This window comes from Coturnix japonica, chromosome 4 (assembly GCF_054131305.1).
Source record: "Coturnix japonica strain WE chromosome 4, WE-NBRP24, whole genome shotgun sequence".
Taxonomy (NCBI): Eukaryota; Metazoa; Chordata; class Aves; order Galliformes; family Phasianidae; genus Coturnix; species Coturnix japonica.
Genome location: NC_140666.1, coordinates 45,821,753 through 45,842,324, shown reverse-complemented (window position 1 = coordinate 45,842,324; position 20,572 = coordinate 45,821,753). Strand labels below are relative to the sequence as shown.

At 35.8% G+C, this 20,572-nt stretch overlaps 1 long non-coding RNA gene across 3 annotated transcripts in view; it reads left to right on the top strand.

Annotated features, from left to right (window-relative positions):
- Nucleotides 1-2,385: 2,385 nt before the first annotated feature.
- Nucleotides 2,386-20,572, top strand: part of LOC107313327 (uncharacterized) — a 30,821-nt gene continuing 12,634 nt past the window's right edge. Inside the window, exons 1-3 of one of the 3 annotated variants that reach the window (XR_014946130.1) lie at nt 2,386-2,522; nt 17,804-17,850; nt 19,166-19,252. This is a non-coding gene — a long non-coding RNA (uncharacterized LOC107313327). Of the gene's footprint in view, nt 2,523-7,445; nt 7,580-17,803; nt 17,851-19,165; nt 19,253-20,572 lie in introns of all 3 variants that reach the window. The other 2 variants (XR_014946131.1, XR_001554933.3) reach the window with 2 other exon arrangements.

Here is a 20,572-nt window from a genome sequence, read left to right as displayed (position 1 = left end):
ACATATATCCACGTATTACCTGGACACTGTCCTATGCGACCTGGTATAGGGAACCTGCTTTGGCAAAGGGGTTGGACTCAATCTCTGGAGGTCCCTTCAACCCTTACGATTCTGTCATCCAAAAAACTTGATGTTAGATTCTTTTCCATATCACTCATTGCCTGCTGTCAGACTCATGAACTGTCAATTTTTCAGCACATTTTCTCAAAAATGGCTTCCTACAGGTATAGTCTTCAGTCTGTACAGTTGACTTGTCCTTCTATCATGATGAAAACCATTCCATTTTATGAAGTATTCTGCCTTCTATTAGTAAGCTAATATTGGCCTCTATATACTGTTGTTCCTTATCTTTCATTGATGAAAAAAGATAGAAAAAAATTGAGAACTTTCCTCTAGAGCTAGAAATGGATTGGCTCATTTCAGAGGCAATTTTTTTTCTTCTTCATTCAAGTAAACAATAGATCTTATGTGTGCTTACACTTGATTTCAGTTAAAGCAACATTTCTCTTGAACAGCAGCAACAAATTGTCATAGAAGACGTGGCATGAGATGTAATATTTGAGAACAAATATTTAAGACGTGTGTAATAAAGGATACCTTTGCATAAAAGGGCTCTTATCTACCCTAGTCATCTGTTGTGCTAAAAATCATTTCCAAAAACAACAGTTATGGAGAGGTTGCATTAAGAGATTAAACCATCCTGCAGTCAATACTTCATGATTGTCATCAGTCAAGTGCCTGGAAAAGGTTTGAAAAGAAATGATCCAACCAAACTGAATTTAAAAACTCAGAAAATAAGCTCTGCTAGCAAAAGCTGCATGGGGAGGTGGGAAATGAGGAAAAGAAAATGGAAGAAATATAGGAGATTTACAGCATAACACTGTGTTGCCACAGACCTTTCTTTTTTTTGCTACTCACAACATGGCCAAAAATGCACCACATTTGGCTTGGATCATCAGGAAAGGGGAAAAATTCACTGCACGTTCTCCACCAGGTGATAGAGCTACTGTGGTTTGTGTGAGTATTGGTTAGACTAAGGCCATTCAGGGAAAGCAATTATTTTTCATCTCATTAGCTATAAGCTGACTACAGAAAGCCCTGATTTGAGGCTTAGGAGGTTCTGAACTTCAACGCCAAATCCTTTGTCATGATCCTATGTAACTGTTTACACCAGTATTGAAAAGTCACTGCTAGGATCACCAGTTCAGTTTCAATTTGACGGTATGTGAAATTAATCTTTTAGTGGTATAAGTGTCAGTAGGAAATCAGGCCAATATTTCTGATATATTGACAAAACAAGTACTTATCCCATATTGAATTCTGATGTACCTGGAGCTATAAGCTTGTCAGGCTGTTGAGCTAAATAACGCTATTTAGTATTTTATTTAATAATTTCTTAGTAAGGGATTATAAAATATAATATTTATTTCCTATGAAGAAAGGCTAAGGAAGCTAAAGCTGTTCAGCCAGGAGAAAAGAGATTGCTCCAGGGAGACCCACAGTAGCCTTTCAGTACTTCTAGAGGGCTTATAGAAAATATGAAAAGTGTGCCCCGGTGGCGCAAGTCGTAGGAATGCCGCCTTGCAACATCAGGGCCTGGGGTTCGAATCCTCCCTGTGGAGCAAGTGGTAGAAGTGCCGCTCTGCAGCACAGAGGCTCGAATCCTGGGAGTTGGACTCGATGATCTCTAAGGTTCCTTCCAACCCACACAAGATTATTATTATTACTATATAGGCAGACAGTGATAGGCAAAGGGAGAAGAATTTTTAACTAAAAAGGGGAGATGATTTAGATCTGATATCAAGGATAAATTATTTACCAAGAAAATGGTGAACCCCTAGCACAGACTGCCTGGAGATGCTGTGGATGTCTTATCTCTTGTATGGGAGATTGGTAATCACAGCGTGAACCACTGATTAATCAGCTGGGGCAAATATTGGGTAAGCTGCGGGAGCACAGGTGAGAGTAATGTAGCTGTGCTCCTGGGAGGGGTGGAGCTCAACTCCACCTCCTCTGAGACCTCATTTAAGGGCTGACCCTCACTGAGGCAGCATCTCTTGGAGATTGCTTGCTGGTGAAGATTGCCCCAGCTCCTTCAGCAAAAGCATCATCACTGGTGAGTTCTCCTTCCCTTATATCTTTTGTACTTCTGTTACCATCCTTGTAGTTACCATCCTTGTTAACACCTGTATGGTTACCACCAATACATCTCTAGAAGCATTCAAGTCCAGGCTCGATAGGACCCCTGGCAACTTGATCTGGTGGAAAGCAACCCTGTCCACAACAAGGGATGAGAACTGGGTGAGCTTTTATGTCACTGTGGGGGAACTATTAAGTCATAGACTAAACCAATGATTGAGCATCTGGTGAAGAGTTGTAGCCAACTCCATAAGCTCAGGTAGAAGTGCAACTGGAAGGAGTGGAGCCTTGCCTCACTTTATCTCATTTAAGGTCTGGCAGCTACAGAGAAAGGGTATCTACCTCCTTCAGAGTATCTGATGACCTCTACTCCTTGAAAAAAGGTAAGCAGTTTTTTTTTTGTTTGTTTGTTTTTACTATTTTGTAAGCTCTGTTTTTCTTGGTAAACTTAAGACTGGTTTAAAGGTGCGATGTCTGCTTTTTTTTCTACAGTCCTTTTCAACCCGAGTTATTTTATAATTCTATAATTATTAAATACAGTTGACAGATTTTAATTACAGATTAATTATTACATAGAAAATATTAAAAGTAACCCTAGAAAATTATGTACTTTATGTGGAATAAAAGAAGTTGCAAGTAGGACAAGGGAGGACCTTAGCAATGATATCCTGTTGGAAGATTATTTGGATCTGTATGTTTTAAAGAAACAATATACAGCTCTGGGCAGTCAAGTGATATTTCAAACAGAAATACTGGGAACAATTAAAAAGAAAAAACTTTTACAGGTTGAAAACTACAATTAACTACAGAGTTTAAAGATGTTCATGAATCAACAAGTACGTGAAGGAGATAGTCTTGAATGTTGTCCCATAACTAACTCAGTCTGATATGGCGATGCTTAATGTTGTGAGAAGCAGGGTATATTTCCTTGTGCACTCTCTATTGCAGTAACTATCTTTTTTTTTCTGTTCTCCATCCCTGTTATTTTATTTTTTTTCAAGGTCTGATTTCTCAAATAAAAACAAATAACAGAAAGGGTGCACTTTGGTTCGCTGACTTAGCTAACTGCTTTGTATCAAGACGCTTGTTTCAAGGATGAGATCTAGAGCTGTCATCAATATTTAGTCCTACAGTTATTCTGAAGATACTAATACATAGTTCTGAGTTAACATAAAAGGTTGGAAGGCTGAAATTCTGTGCTGGAATTGCTGCCCACCCAGACAAAAAAAACCTAACAACAACAAAAAAAAAATAAAAAAAATCAAACACCTTCTTATGGCCTTACTGACCAGTAATGCTCTGCCTTATGAAATCAATGCATTATGGAAACAGGGCATGTTCATGATGTGCAATATGGCCCTTGAATACTCCCACAATTCTGATTTAGTAAAAGAGTTTAAATCTATTTTTACTACTTCTTTTTTTTTAAAACTGGATTATCCTTCCTAATTCTCTTCTAATTTAATGGTGACAGCATTTATCTGAATAAGTGACATCAGTCATTGCAGATTTTTCTTCGTATGTCCAGTATTTAAATCCTATATGGCATGTTAATGCAAAAAAAATTTCAGCCTTAAAAACAATAACTTTGTGGACTTCAAAGCCATATTCAATAGGACTAAATTTTGACAATAAAAGTAATTTTTCACATTGCTGGTGAACTTCGTCTTTTGTAAGACAGGTGCATAACACAGTGTATTAAAGAAGAGTGGCCTAACTTTATTCCTTCTTGATGAAATTATCCAGCCATAAAAATAAAAATCTGTGGTATACAATTTTGTGCTGCTAATTACTATCAGCACAGTGAAGTGGTAAATACAAATGCTAATTTCAATATATTTTCAAAGCACATTTTTAGAATTTGATAGGCAGTTGTGGTATTTAAAATTGAAATGCAAGATACTGTAAAATCTGTTTCATTTATATACAAAAAATTACAATACAAACATAATAAATATTGAAATGCTTATCAAACTACTGCAAAGAATTTAAACCTGATGTGAAAAAGAGTTAATGCCTCACTTAAGTCATTGTGCGAAAGGAATGCTGATTTTAAAAGAGAAAAATTCTGTGGCATTATGAAACACATTATAGCTTGAAACAATCCATAATAGTTGCATTCACTTGGGAAGTTTATGTTGAAAGCTTCCTGCCCTTCTAGAAGTTTTGCAGTAGAGCTGTTGACAAAAGCACCTAGGAGACATGGGCAACATGGGAGGGCTTTCCCTTGAGTAAAGCTTACCATCTTCTGTTCGCTTTGTGAGGGTGTTTTCATGTGGTTGTCTGAGCAGCTGTCTAAGTCAGGTTAAAGATTTTTTTTTCTTTTTAATTTCTTCTTGCTTTTGTCTTTTTCAAAGTATGTGCTTACTGGTCAATCCAAAGGCTTCCTTTATGGAGAAACATCATAGTATCATGGAGAACATGCTATATAGGAAGAAATCTTTTCACAGCGAATCTTCCTACACTATTTTTTCCTTATATTTCACTTCCTTTGCTCAGTTGTGATAGGTATCCTCAGCTGCAGCTGATTAAGCAAGCAGTGTATGCAAGGAAAAGTTGTGGGGGAGAAAAAGGAGTTTAAAGTTAGTTTTCTTTGTGGCTGTGTGATGCTGGCAGCATGTAGGCTATGCTGAGCTATACCTGCTTGCCTGCTGCTGAGAGTCTGGTATCCAGGAATCAGGGGCACATAGCAACAGACTAGAGAATGGGGGGGCAGGGAGGGGAGGCGTTATGCATTCTCTATTCCAGAGAAATAGTCAGCAAAGCTCAAAGGATTTCCAGCTGCGTTCTGTCTAGAATAACAGAGTTTGAGCTTAACAAAGCTCATTTGATTTTACACATTGATTTTCATGTGTATTTTAGCACAACAAAGTTCACAAAGTCCAGTGTTTGCAAAAAGTGAAAATAAAGAGTTGTGGAAATAGTGACATTGTTCATGAATCTGAATGAGCGCTTACTGGTTGTTTTCCCTCGTCAGAGCACAAATACTTGCACTCAGAAGCCTATGTACTACTTTAATCACATTTTATTTGAGCCCTTAATAGATTTAATTAATACGTAAACATAAGGCCATACAATTTTTTTTTTCTTTTTTCTGGACACTAGAGCTGATTTTAGTGCTTTTTTTTTTTCTCCCTCTTCCCTTGCCAATGATTTCCATCCCTCTGACTTCCCATCAGATGTGCTATAAGAAGATGCTTTGAATAATAGAAATTCATCGCTCAGTTCTGGAGGGTGGATAATTAGCAGGATACTGGCACTCCTTACATCGGCCTCACTGCCAGGAATAATAACACACAACAATGCTTTTGTGCTGTCATGCTGTGAACATTAGTTCTCAGCACCTACCAATTTTTTGAAAAAAAGCAAAGGAAAACACATAATTGCTTTGGGTTTGGCCTTTCACCTGGGGGGTGGGTGATCAGACCTAGATGCAACAAACAGCTTGAAGAGAGAAAGAAACCACATGGATAGCTAAGTTTTGAGGTTTGATTAGTTATATTGTAAATTATTTGTTTTCTAAAAATTCAGTTGCTGTGAATATAGTAGGCTAATACATCTCTACTATATTTACTAAAGTTCAGAGTTGTATAGTGGTGATGATTCCTTGAACAGAAGCAGCATCAGAGGTATGCTGGAACAGACGTGGAAACTGAATTTCCCAAGTCTCATTATAGATTGGTGTTTCAATCAGTTATAGTCAACATTAGCAGAACCTGGCACTCCTTATGTATTGAATAAACTCATAATTTTTAATTTCCTGTGGCATTAATCTGGCAGTTGTCACTAGGGGTAAAACAAAAGCAAAAATGATTTAAGCAAATGCCTTTGAAAAGTACAAGATTTTTCATCTCTCCATGTATGTGTTCACTGTGACAAGAGCCTTAGCTTATTCCCTTCAACCTTGTCAGTTTTCATCACTGTTAAATCTCTGCAGAAACTACAGGCTTAATCAAAAACAAACAATATCCTCAGATGAGAAATAGTGTGGTGTTTTTATTTTTCCACAAGATGCCTTTGTTTTTAAAGAGTTTGCAAACCTTAGAAAAACATAATGTATAATATTATTCTTGAATAACACTTTTAATACAGTGTTATGAATTAATATTGAGTTCCAGAAGTGAAGCACTCGCATTAGTGTAGTATGAGTTCATCATAATTACCATTATTACCATAAATACCAGAGGAATTAATAATAATTAGGGCAGTATTTTTAAGTGTTCATCATTATCATGTGTACTGTTTGTGAATTTCCGGGTTGACAATAATTAATGTAAAGCTTCCCTTTGGTCAAGGTTCTCTTCTCAGTGGAAGGGGTGGGGGGATAGACCAGGGGTAAATGTTTTTGAAATCCTCAAAAAAATAGGGTTGGGAAACTTCGCACACATTTTGTTGTAAAATGGATTGGGTTGGAAAGTACCTTGAGGGTCATCATGTTTGGACTGCCTTGCTACAGGCAGGGTGTTGCCAGCTGCTAGATCAAGTATTTGATCAGGTTGCTCAGTGCCCATCCAACCTGGCCTTAAGCATCACCAGAGATTGTGGGCATCCACAACCTCCCAGGGCAGTCTTTTCCAGCATCTCACTGTTATTTGTTGAGATTGTTTTCTCCAAAGGATAGGTTTCAGTAGCAGGTGAGTAAGAAACTCCAGAAGTGTCCAAGTCAAACTTCAGTTTTCCTGAATGGTAACCAGAATGGATTTTTTAGTGCGTATTTCTGTTAAGTTTTTGATATCTGAAGGAATTGTAAACATCCTTTACAAATTTTGTGCATTTATTTACTCAGTGATTAAAAACAATGTAGAGTGTCCTTCCAGCTGAAAGCTCACTGAAATTTTTAATTTTTCATAAGAATTAGGTACATAACACTATCTTATTTATCTTTCTTCTGGGAACAATTAGGAAACATGTAAAATGGACTATGACTCATAGGACATGGTGTGCCTTATAACTACATACATCACCTCATGCATCATGTTTAATTTTAGATGTGCATGGTGTAGGAAAGAGGCAGCTTCTGGAAGGTTCAGGTGGTTTATGGACTTTATTCCTGACTCTATCCTGCAGTGAATTGCAGTAGCATAATGTAAAAAACAAAACAAATAAATACCAATAATAATCATCAAGCAGAAACAGATTACAAACTTCTATAAATGCAATTTACATCAAGCTGAACTTGTCCAAGTCTCTTAAATTTTAAAATGAAGATATTTGCAGAGGTATGGAATAGAATAAAAGGCCTGCTGAGGGATTTGAACCCAAACTTCAGTAACTCTGCTTCCGTCTCTGACCTATTGTATTCCTAGTGCATGAAATGAGGGAGGCCGGGGCAATTCCACACTTCTCATTCTGACTCAGATTTGTTCCCGTGTCCTCAATGAACCAACACAGCTGCAAACTAACCAAATTAGAAAGAAACAACTGAGGAGCAACTCACAAGGTATTGGCACCCTTTGTAGGTAGTGATATGACCATGTGAGCTCAAGGACTGGCATTAGAAAATGTATGGGAAAGTGAGGTGAGGGAGAAAAGAACTCTGGGCTCGCATCTTCCCTCCAGTGGCTTGCATGGGATAGAAACAATTGTAAACAAAGCAAAAGATCTTTCACAACATCATATAAATCCATATCAATCCACTCACATAGGAATGTCAGTCATTTAAAGCTGGTTTATTTATTTTTTTCCTAACCTCGTGTATAGAAGGCTTTACAACCTCATGTCTCAGTTAAGTGCTCCCCCACTTTATTTCAATCCTTAGCACCAAATATTTGAAAACTGAAGTTTACATTTCCCAAGAATCTGCATCAGAACTGTTTAAGTCATGGGTGAAAGTTTGGCTTCTAATCCACTTAGATGTTTCTGGGAATGTTAAATGTTGTCATACTACGCAGAATGTAGATTAAATTAATTTATCCCAGAGTTCATACACAGTTGTTTGGCAGGTGAGGCTGAAAGGATGAAAGACTAAATCAATTTCTTTGTCTTCAGGGGGAAAGCAAAGCTCACAATAGCCTTCAATCTGGTACTCAGAACAATGAAGACTTCCTTTTATTTTCCTCTGAAATGTTTTTTATTTTTTTTTCCTTGAGGATTCTATGACTTTTTTGAAACTTTAGCTTATGCTGAAATGTAGGACTCTAAATCCCCTTGGCTGTTGTACATCCCCACTTGATGGCTGGTACGCCAACATGATATACTTCCAGTTCTAAAGTAATGTAGTGCCAAGCTTGATCTGGACACTGTAACAAGTAGTACAGTTGGGGGAGTAAGACATGGAAAGATTTTACTGAGGTTTATAAAGTTCTGTTAAGAATGGGCTGCCTTCACTTTTGCTGCTGTTAGAACTGTATCTGTTTACAGGTAAGGATATTTCTGTAAATCCAAAGCAGATTTCATACAACGCTTTAGGCCCTGAGTTATGAGAACAGCAGTAAAGCTCACCCTCTGCATAGTGTGGAACAAAGACCACAATAGATTTAAGCAGAAAGCCTGATTATATCAGCATAAGGCCTTTGAAACTAGTAAACAAAAGTATTCTTTAAATCCTTATGTTTTTCTGTGATAAATTCAACACAAACATTCAGTTATCACTTAGCATTCGACATGTGCTAATGCCTCTTAAGTGATTATTCCATAAATGCAAACGCGAATCCCCTGAGCCCAGAGCTGTTAAGAGACAATAGGATACCTATATCACACTTTCTTCTTTGTGATCTCTTTCTGCTGTTGGAAATTTTCAGCTTGTTTGACCTTATTGGCATTCTCTCAGAAAGGACATATGCAAGGGAAAGGCACTAGTTTCTGAATAACATTTAAGTTGCTTGGTAGGATAGTAATAAAAGTTGGAGGTTGAAAAACAGATGAACTATTAGATAAGTGTCATCTGGGGATGGTTAAAAATTATTTTAAGCCAAAGTAAAGGGAAGAGATTTACAGATTTTTCAGAATCAGTTATTTTGTCTGCTGCAAGATAAATTTATGACACATTGAGAGGTAATATGGTTATATTTTGGCAACTTTGATTAAAGTAGTGCTTCTTGGCAAGTAATTAAGAATTAGGTCCAGTGGAAAAGTTTTTTTTTTAAGCTGACATAAATATTGCATTAATTAAATCTATTAAGAACACTGAAATGAGATTTCATTAACTATTATCCCCTATCAGGATAATTATGACTAATTGTAGTTATTAGACTAATGGTCTTAATCCTCATGCACAATGTGTTATAAAGGTTAAGAAGCCTATGACAAATTGAAAATCAAAATTATGATCAAACTCTCTTAAAATATTTTATACAACTACCACTGTATGAGGGTAGCTAAAACAGTATCACAGTTGAGTACTTTGCAACTCATTTTACACAGGAAAGAAAGATAATTTTTTTTATATTGTTTTTAGATGCTCAACAACAACAACAAAAATAATTTTTAGAGCATTTGTGTTTAATAGTATATTAAATGCTAATTTTAAAGTGACTTTTCAAAGAGGGGCAATCCCCCTCTCACATTAAAAGGTTGAGGTTTTATGTTTTTTTGTTTGTTTGGTTTGGTTTGTTTTTTATTCCTGTGGAGAGGTAACTTCATGCTGCCACAGAAATGTTCCACTTCTCCTTTACACAGCCAGGTACAGTTTCAAAACTTCTGTACTATCTCAATCTGGCAGTATATGCTTAAGGTGCAATGCAATTTGGTGAAAAACAAACAAACAAAAAACAGAAGTTAAAAAGTCTATATTACATAACAAAGATTTTCTCTTTTTAATGCACCTTGGGAAATTATTAAAGTTCCCAGGTATTTAGGCTTCAAAAGTCAACAAAATTTGGTCTGACACTAGTAAAATTTCAAGAGTGTGCTTGTCATTACCATCTTCCTTTTCAGAAAACACAAGCGACTGAGTCTGGTTCAGTTGTTGAATGTACAGTTATAAGGGACTGCCTACATGGAAGATCTATCAGTTTTGGTTGCTGGGTAGGAAAAGATTACCAGGTTTCAGAGAAAAATTCAATCCTAATGATATCCCATCCTGAGAAATAAAAGAATAAAAATCTCAGAGCTTACTAAAATGGAGTTTTGCACCTAAAAGGTAGCTGTCTTTCAGCTGTTGGACTCCAGGAAGAATTCCAAAGTAGGTCTGCATACCTAAAAGGTCTGCATACCTAAAAGGTGTGGAGAAGCAGTCCTCACTGTTAGAAGATGTAAAGGATGATCCATCTCCCCTTCTATGCTCATTTAGAATAGTAAAATAGCAAGCAGGCAAATGCATCTGCCTACTGTGTCTTTGAAACCAGGCTATAGTATCTTAAAGAAGATTATATGGATGAATGTTTAAAAATGCTAAAACACTGGTGTGCCAGAGACAGCATCACCATTTTGCACACTGTTTCTTAAGAACTGAACGTAATCAATGAACAATAACATTGTTTTGAACACTATCTATTAAGACTATATTTGGCTTGCTCACTACGGACCATCAAATGAAAATATTTTAATATTACCATTGACGTTTTGGAGTGCGGCTGACAATGATTTCACTTTTGCAGGGTTGCCATGCACAAGATGAAGTCCTCATTATGCCAAAAACACACAGTAAAATATTGTAGATATTTGTGAGAACTTGTTTTTTATAATAACTAGCATTACTTCTCTGAAGGTTGACTCAGGCAAATTTTTATTGATCTGTTTCCATATGGTTGATTCAATAAGTGTGTTTTATTTTGTGACATCTCATTTCTGTGTAGTTTTCTAACGCACAGAGTATGTTTCTTATTTCATAAGACTTTACCTAGCTGCTAAATTATCTGGTTAGAGGACTGGAAGTCATATCTGTTACTAATCAGGAGCCAGCATGCTCTTTCATGGCCAGTTTCCTTTATGACCCAGCTCTTAGGGCTCAGAGTTTCTTTATCACTAGCTAATAAAGCAGAGTTTCTGCCTTGTATACATGATACAGAGGCAGAGAACACAGAGGCTGACATGCTGAATCAGACTAATGGTCTATACAACACGTAATTCTTATGGTGATAGTGAACAGTACCATATGAAAGAGTTCAGAGATGGACTGAGATCCCAATAATGAAAGGGATATCTCTTCCTACCCCCAGGCAGTCACTGCGTGGGCGGTTTTGTGAAGCATGAGGAATGACTATCCAAGCGTGTGTTTTAATCCTTGGCAAGGTGATAGCAGTTCCTATTGTTTGTACACCTTTTCAGAACCCTTCAGTTATTTCTCTTAATTGCAATTTATGACAACTACTTGAGCAGTAATGATGGGCTTATAAAATTTCACATGCACAGAGTTAATGCCCAGTACTAGAGATTAAGAAATGTCAGAAGAAAATTGTCCACATTATTTGCATATTTGTTTTTACTGTTTCCACATTAAAACTGTTTATGCTTGGTGAATAATAATACACATATACTTTAACAGCACATTTTCTTTTTTCTGTCTTACACAGTACTTAGGACTAAACTTGAACCCATGCCCAAAAATATTCAGCAACATACCAAAGAAAATGCAAAGACTTAACTTCCAACCATGTAGTAGTTACTTTCACTCTTTTCTTAGCCCCCACCATTGGTTTAATCTAGCTTTGAACCATATTTACTGATTACAAGATTAATAGTCTGAGCAAGAAAATAAAAAGTATTTTTTTAATGGCAAAAACAATCTGACATATGAAAATTCTATCCACAAATTTATTTGCAATTTTTAAATGTTCCAAAGGACATCAGTTAACTGAAGTAGAATGATTGCCTTGCACAGAATCCACAAGGACATTGTTATTTTTCATGGTTGTCTGTGGAACAATTATATATATATATATATTTTTTTTTTCCAATTAATTTAACTATGACAAGGTTAAAAACTGCTAATTAGTCAAAAATGACTGACTTTCCAATTGTCCAATATGGATTGCATTTAAAAAAGTAAAAAAATAAAAATAAAAAAAATTAGCGGTACAGCTATTTTATTTGTTCTGTTTCTACTATCCAGTTCTGGCAAGTTACTGTGATTTAAATGATCACTTTCTTCTGGCATCCCCCTCTTATGTTATCTTGAAATTTGACTGTGCCTCATCTTCATTACTTGAAAGGGTAGCTGTAGGGCAGGTGTATGTCTGCCAAAAGTAGTAGAGAATGATGGAAATAACTCATTTACCTTTTCTGCAGTACTGAGGAGGAAAGTCTGGCCTTCTTACTCTCTGACAACTTAGTTGAAAATTGCTGCTTTAATTAAAAATGGTCAAGACAAAAAGCTGGGATACCTCTGTATGCTCAGACTTTTCCCTCCCTGTTTTAAACGTGTCAAAATCTTTTTCTAGTGCTGCTCACTGGAATAATAGGAACCTGACCAGATGCTTCTTTTCAAGTCAATTACCAATGAGTGAGTCTGTATCAATATTTTATTCCTGATCAAAAGAGCATTTTTGAAATAGATCTCCTGAGAATCCCCATTTTCTGCTCTTAGGCTTGCTTCAGAAAGCAGTGTCAAAGAACAAAAATAAGTGCCTTTCAGATGATACTAAGCGAGGAGATGTATTCTTGGTATTTAGGTATCTAATTATGTTTCTGTCATCAGGAGCAGATCAAAGCTAGTCTAGTCAGTAAACCACACCAAAACAAATGTAATGCCATTGTCAGTTCTCAGTATCAGTAGGTTTGCCGATTGTGCCGTATTACTAGCTAATTTAGGTAGAACTGATTCTAGCGTGTCTGTTGCTGAAGTCAAATCCTTTGGCTCTTCTACAGCTTTCCAGGCATATAGTCAGAAATCCCTCTGAGGTTTGCTTAGTGGTCTGCTAACTTTAATTCATCTGTAGCTACTCAGCATTTCACTGAGGTATCAGGAACTAAGGTTGTGAGCTCTGTAATAACCTCTGGGACCTGGAAGGTCACATGTTTCTTCAAATAACCCAGCTGTCTGGGAGACTGAATCTGTATCACAGAGTGGAATTCATTCAGCAAAACTTGGTAATCTGTGCCAAAAATACGTCCTGCAGCTAAGCTATAGAAAGTAAACACACATTAAGGAATGAAAACAGGAATCTGGAATTTATGTCAAATTTCTAGCTGTGAAGTGGCTTCTATGATAATAATTTGAATAACTGGAAAAATAATCAAAATGAAATAGTTGTTTTTGTTTTTTTATCCTAACTAGCTTTTTCCTATTGCATGTGTGAGGCTGTTTTCCTGATCCCCCCAGTAAGATCTCTGCATTTGCACTTCAGATTGCCTTTGAAGTCTTAGTTTATTTTTTTTATCTGGCATAATTTTATTTTCCTTCCCTGTTTACTTAGCCTGGATTCCAGTTTCTTCCTGGCTTGAATGATAGCTTCAGTTTATCAGTTAATCTTGTTATTTTTGTATTCCGTTCTGCTTCATTTTACAACACACAACCATTTCAGCTCATAGGTTTGGTAATAGCTTGTCAACATATATGCATCTACCATTTTTTTATTTTTTTTTTCTGTCTAGAAAAAAAAAGGCTAATTCTAATCTTTTGTTGATTATAGTGTTAAGACTGTTAGGAAAAAAGCATAAAAACATTATAAACTATAAGAAACTATAAGAATTTTCCTACATCGAGATCCTATCTGGAAACTGGAATCTGTGCTTGTTTAGCTTGGAGAAGGATCAAAGGAGACCTTATTGTGGTCCTCCAGTACTTCAAGGGAACTTACAGGCAGAAGGGGGACCAACATTTTACTTAGTGTAATAGAGATAGGGCAAGAGGGAAGGGCTTTAAACTAAAAGATTGGAGATCTAGGTTAGAAGAAATGCTTTACTCTGAGGATGGTGATGCAATGGAGTGTATTGTCTGCTGTTCAAGGCCAGGTAGGGCTGCCTGAGCTAGATGGTGGCAACCTCACCTATGGCAGAGGGGTTGAAACTGGGTGGTCTTCAGTTCCCCTCCAACTTAAGCCATAAGTCTATGACCCACGTGACAGCCAGAAGTTCTGATGAGGAGGCTATTGCACCGTTTTCCCAATTAATCTTCTATGGGATAATTAAATATTTAGGCAATTATTAGAAAAGAATAGCTAACTATTAGCTATATAGCTATAGCTAGCCAAATGGGATAATCATTTCAACTATAATTTTTGTTTATCACTTAGACTTTTATTCAGTATCCCAGCTTATTGAATATTGTTTTGGAGGAAATTTTATTTTAACTGTAGTATTTAGCCAATGACAGTGAGAATCTAGAATGAAGTTGATTAATAGGCCCAACTATTCTGTTGTCAGTTACTTCAGATATTTTTAAGGTAATTAAGTATTTTCTTTTTACATTTTTCTTTCATTGCATAATAAAATTATTTTACCACATTTATTAACAGAGACATAAAAAAACAAACTTTAACTAGTATTTGAATATCACTTATTTCTACAGTTGTTTGCTATTGATCTTTTAAAACTTAAAGTAGTTTTCTGACTCCAGTAACTCCCCTTTTTAGGTTGCAAGTAAATTGTTCGCTCTAGAGTCTTTCAGAAAGTCTGAAGAATTATACTTTCATATTTCCATTTATGTAAATAGGTTGATGGTAATTTATTTGGTGGCTCGCGTTTCTACAACAGCTCTTGAAAGCTGTGGGTTATTTTTATCTGTAGTGGATTCATCCATAATGTTGTCCATTAAGAAGTCTAGCTGCCTGATAGCACCCACAAATCAAGTAACCTAGCTTTTCAAATTTCAATCTTTCAGACATGCATTTGCTTAGTTTTGTTTGTTTTTGTTTTGTTTGTATGTTTACAAGTGAATTTGCCCCACTTAATTTGTTAGGAATATTTAAGAACCCTGAGAAGATTCCAAGAACCTAAGCAAATTAGTAGTTATTTCTAAAACTGCTAGCTAGAGGAAAGATTTCATCCTAGTTATGAATAGCAAAAGTCAGAGTGTATTGGAGTTTATCATTTATAATATAATCTGAATAGTTAGTATTCTGTTACATATCTTCTTATGAAGAAAAGTAGAGGTTTTGCGTTCTTTGTATTTTATATCACCACTCTTAATTGGTAGAAAATTCAGTTTTTGGGACACACAGAGTCTGAGTTGCACTTGTTTTTTCTGAAATAGGTATTTGCCCAGAATTGTTAGGCTTTATGCATGTTAGTCTTTAATTATATATATTTATGCACAAACATATATATACATTTACACATACATATTTTGAATACATATGTACTCTTCTTTTTCGTTGTGGCTTCCATTATGAATTGCCAATTATTAAAGAGAATTACTCTAGCTGTCATAGAAAAATGCATTTTCTCATTATTTGCACAACTACCTTTGTTTCTCTCACTTGTATTTGAAAAGAGATAATTTTGATACTCACATAATCCAGTTATTTTTCTCTCCTAGTCCCATCATTTCTTCTCATAGCTTTGATTTTTTTCTTAAAGTACCAACATCAGTGGTACCAACAATGAGAATGTTTCTCCAGTGAAAACTTCCTTTGTTTCTGCAAGAACAGAAATAATTGATAAAGAGCAACTAAGGCAGCTTAGACTTCTTTTCTACCACCCTTATATATTGTTATTTATCTCAGTGCAAAGTAACTGCTAAATAGCTGTCAAATACTTCTGCCGAATAAAAGGGTTTTGCAGTCACCTAACACATCACACATGTGTGAGTGATCCTGGTACTGTGCAGAGCAGTGAGGAAAATTAAACTCCGACAGTAAATTGATAAGGCTGATAATAAACACTGATAGAGTTTGAGCAGTGTCTAAAGAGAATAAAATGCTTGCTCAGTGAGAAAGGTTAGGTGATAGCAAGCTAGCATCATCATATGAACCAGGAAGAAAATGAGTTAAGGCTTGGTAAACCTGAGAATAAAAGTGGTGAGATGGTGTAAGTTCTTTTGACATACCTTGAAGCAATGTGTTTGGTTTAACATTGCAAGTAACATTGAGATAAATTTGAATAATCTGAATAAATATAAGCATTCGTGACTAGATTACTCAGCATATTGTCTGACTTTACTCTGAAACTGATGATAAGCAGTACCTGGTCTCAAGCTGTTGCTCATCTTCAGCAAGGTCATGGGAATCATCTCCTCTTATATCTATTGAGAAGAATTTGCTTCACTTTTGAATTAGGTTAACCTGAATGCATATAAAAGTACTTATTTGCAACATAAAAGTAGATAAGTTCTAATAAAAGTTGTGGGTAAAGGAATAAAATAAGAGACATACAAAACTTATTTGTGCTGAGTTTGAAAATCAAAGGTCTTTATCCAGCTTTATCCATTTGTTGGGAATTCTGTCTCTCTACTTACATTTGCTTTGTATTACAATCATCAGAGAAAGCATCTTCCCAGAAGAGAAGGTTAAATTTTTGTCTTCCAGTTCTTTCGAGGGGTTTAGATCAGCGATTGTGTGATGACACAAATAATTTGATGAAGGTATTTGGCTTGGGTATTACCCAGAAAGACCTATCCTGTAATAGGTAACTTCCTAGTAAGGAAACTTCCTTCCTTACCTTTTAGTTGGATTTAGGAGTGCTTTTTCTTTGTGCTGATGCTATGAAAGAAACATCTGCTTGAGCAGTCCATGGACAATTGTTGCTTCCTCAAAAATTACTTCTTGGCTTCTGCATATATCAATTGGAAAGCATTTTCTGTATCAAGTTCCACTTCTTTTCACACGTCCTTTTTACATATGGAGTAGTATCTCCCTATCTTCCATGGTTCTAGAGGGGAAATTAAATTAACCCAGGTTTCCAAACATGCTTCCCCTTCCTGTGTTGCTTAAAATTTTTCTCCATTAGAAGACACGGAGTTACGGCTGGATGATTCATCAAGAAATCGATTATATCCTACAAATCATTCTGTTCTTCCCTGAAGTATCTTTCTCGTTTAGGACCAAATCTTGCCACTCTTCAGATAAAACAAGCATTGCTTCTCTTCCTCAGTAAAACTGTTGTTGCTTTGTTAGAACTGACAAATACTGAATTTATAGAATAGAATCATGGAATCCTTACAGTTGGAAGGGAAAAGTTCGGTTGGAAGGGAAAGTTCACTGTAATGAACAGGGATACCACAGCTAGAGACAAGGATATCTCAGTGAGATGATAATACATATTACCTTAGTTAGTTCTCTTTTTAATGAGGCTATTGTTCCACAATCAGTTCATTGTTGTAGAAACATAAGACTGATGCTTGTCACATCTACTCATTTTCATTTCAGTGTTGCCTTTCCTCTCTGCTTATACAAAATTTGATTTGAATCAGAGACTCAGCTCAGAGAAGAATTAATACCATAGTTACAGCAAGTTGTGCCAACGTGGAAGAGGCAGTGGCATAGGGATAGGTTGACTTAGCCAGGGCTAGAAGGATGGGAGTGGAAGGACTAGTTTAACAGCAGTGTCAGTTCATGTCTTCCTGGACTGAGTGGAGAACTGTGGTATTAGTATGCAGGTGTGAATATGAAGCAATGTTATTAGCTGATATATTTCATATTAATCCTCACTTTAACATATACGAGCATCAAATCAGGACCCTTGCACATACTACTGAGATAAGCTCACTAATTGTAAATTGGGGATATAGATATTTGGTGTGACTGACTTAATCATTCTTTTAGGAACATACTCTGTCTTCTTTGCTGCCCTCTAATTCAACGACTCTTCTTGTGTTGTATGCTAATGCAAGGCTTTTAAGTTTCAGAGAAATAAATCTGATCTCTTCCACCTAATCAAAGGCCTTTAGTAATGGTGAGTTTATATTTCAGCACAACTTTTAGAAGTAATCTCTTGCTGAATATTCCAAACAAGATTTGTGCTGAAGCATTGAATTCTCATATGGCACTTTCCTTTTTAACTGTGCATTTAATTCTTAGCTAATTGTCATCAATATTTATGCTGTTGAACTTTTATCCTGCTGCATATTGTATAATTGCAACCATTAGATCATCTCCCAAAGGTTTTCTTTTCAGATTTGTATAATGTATCCTTGTCATTCTTTTGCAAAGCACAGATTTTTTTAATATTATTAAAATGTCTAACACTCAGTTCATACTTCAGTATAACTGAAATTGGTTATATCCAGCAAATTCAGTAACTTTATGTTCACTTTTTAACATCAAAAAAATTATTATTGTTATTGTCTACTATTTCACTTTTTAAAATCAGTTTCTTGATAATGGATACCATAATATTCTGAAAGTAAAATGCACAGTGAAATGAAAGCTGTTTGTAGATATGTTATTCACATCCATCTCAGTAATTTTCTAAGTAACTACTGTCACAAAGGTCCAAAATTTAGCTTATTAATGGGGGTAAAATATATTAATCTTGGAATTAAAATAATATAGAAGGAAGTGCTAGTCACCTTCTCTTCCAGAAGATAAGTAGAGCATCCTTTGAAACACTTTCACTGGCAACTGGTTTTCCAAAGGAGCTGTGTTTTTCTTGCTGTATCTTTACTAGCAAATAGGACAGAGCCAGGTGTATACTAAGGTAATGGCACATGAACACCCAGACTGTTTAATGGTAGGTCCATTCCCTTGCACGTTATTTTTGTTTTGCATATGAACACATTTTTATATGTCCCAATAAGGTTTGGAGGAGCAGCATGCTCTATTGACTTCTGAATTAGGATGCATCTGTCTAATGATGTGAGGTTTGGCATGCAAACTGAACCATAGAGCTGGGCCTTAGATGAAGGTAAGAATAGCTAGTTTGTTTTATCCAAGAGTAAGGTCTCAGCATCTGAGTGCATCTCAGATCTGAGTGCTGAGAGGAAGGGGTAAAATTCAGATTTAAGCCAACAAACCAAATACAAAAATTTTCTGTCCAAAGTTTTAAGAAATGTGAGGAGACAACTAAATCTACTTTTTACTTGCGAGCTGTGTGAGTTTACAATAAGCTTTGTGCAAAAAACGTCTTGTTTCCATGACATTTTTTATCAGATTTTATTTGCTTCTAATTTCATTGTAAATAGCAACTATAAATGAGAGGCTCAAGAGTTAAGATTATGAATACCCTCTTACTACTTGGCCTGGATATGTGAGAAATGTTTATTGTTTAGGTTAACTGATCTGGAAGAGGGATTTCTGGGCACCGCAAGTTCCAGATGAGGACAACATCTGCAGAACTCAGTGTCATAAAAATGATGGTGAGTTTGTGGGGATAATCAGGTACTCTTCAATATATCATTAAATTCAGGGCAGATAGGCAGTACTTTGGAACCATGAACTGAAAATTTCGAACAGGAAGGAAAGTTTGTAGTCATTAGTGTTAGGCATGCCTATATCCACTGTAGAATATTGACTTTGATCCTGGTATCCACACATTAGATATTCTATGCCTCAAGTTAACAGTTTCAAACATGCTTTAAAACTGGTAAGTGAATAAAAAAAAAAAAAAACAAAAACAAAAAAAACCTGAAGATACAACAGTAAAAACTTTGTGGGTTTTTTCCCAACTTTCATTAAATTCACAGGATCTGGAAGAGTTAATTCGCAGAATTTTTCATTTCTTCAGTGGAAACATGAAATTAAATGACTGGCAGTTGCAGTTTTATAGCTTGCTGTACCAGTTTGTTGATACTGCTCCCGTAATGCTATATTTGTTGCAAAGTTCATCAGTATTGTGATGGGAGATTTAAGACAATGCATAAAACTGTATTTACTCTATGATGCGCATGCAAGGAATAGTACACTGAGTTTGCTTTATTGGTAAACTTTATCTTATTATTCAGTCACAACCAACTGAATTTTAAATAAGATAATCAGAAGATTAAATAATAATACTTTTTTATTTTGGCGGTGTAGCCAGTGAATGTGGAAGAGAGTGGAAAATGCAGGGTGTTTTTTTTTTGTTTGTTTTTGTTGTTGTTGTTGCTGTTTATTTATTTTGTTTTTAAAAAAGTAGACATTTGTGTGAGGAAGACATATCGTGGTGGTCTCTCCAGCACCAAAGGAAAAGAGAAAATGAAAATATGATTTGATGTCATAGACATACTATGTACATAACCAAAGTCTATTTCACCTTTTCTCAAATATCAACATACACAAATCTTTGAAGAGAGACAGAGGAACAAATAGTGTTCCATAAAGCTTTTTCTACTCAGTGGGGAAATGCAGATGTCAGTGACACCGAGTATTATTCAGGCGTCTTTGAAACACAGTAATTTCCTTTATTTGCAAGTAAGTAGTTCTCTTACATTGATTTATAGAAGTGAAGATTAGTGTTGATAACAGCTGTGGGAATCCAAATACTCTCAGTTGTGGTTTTCTTTGATTGTGATATTCTCGCTGTAAACCAGGGTCATATCTCTTAAGTGATTACTCCTTCTTCTCACATTAAGGTTATGCTGAATTCTCTCTCAAGCAAATTTTAATTCTTTTGTCACTTGCACCTTTTAGACAACTTATGAATCAAGTAGATTTTTTTTTTTTTTTTTTTGCACATGACTGGAGGAGGAGTGAGTGTC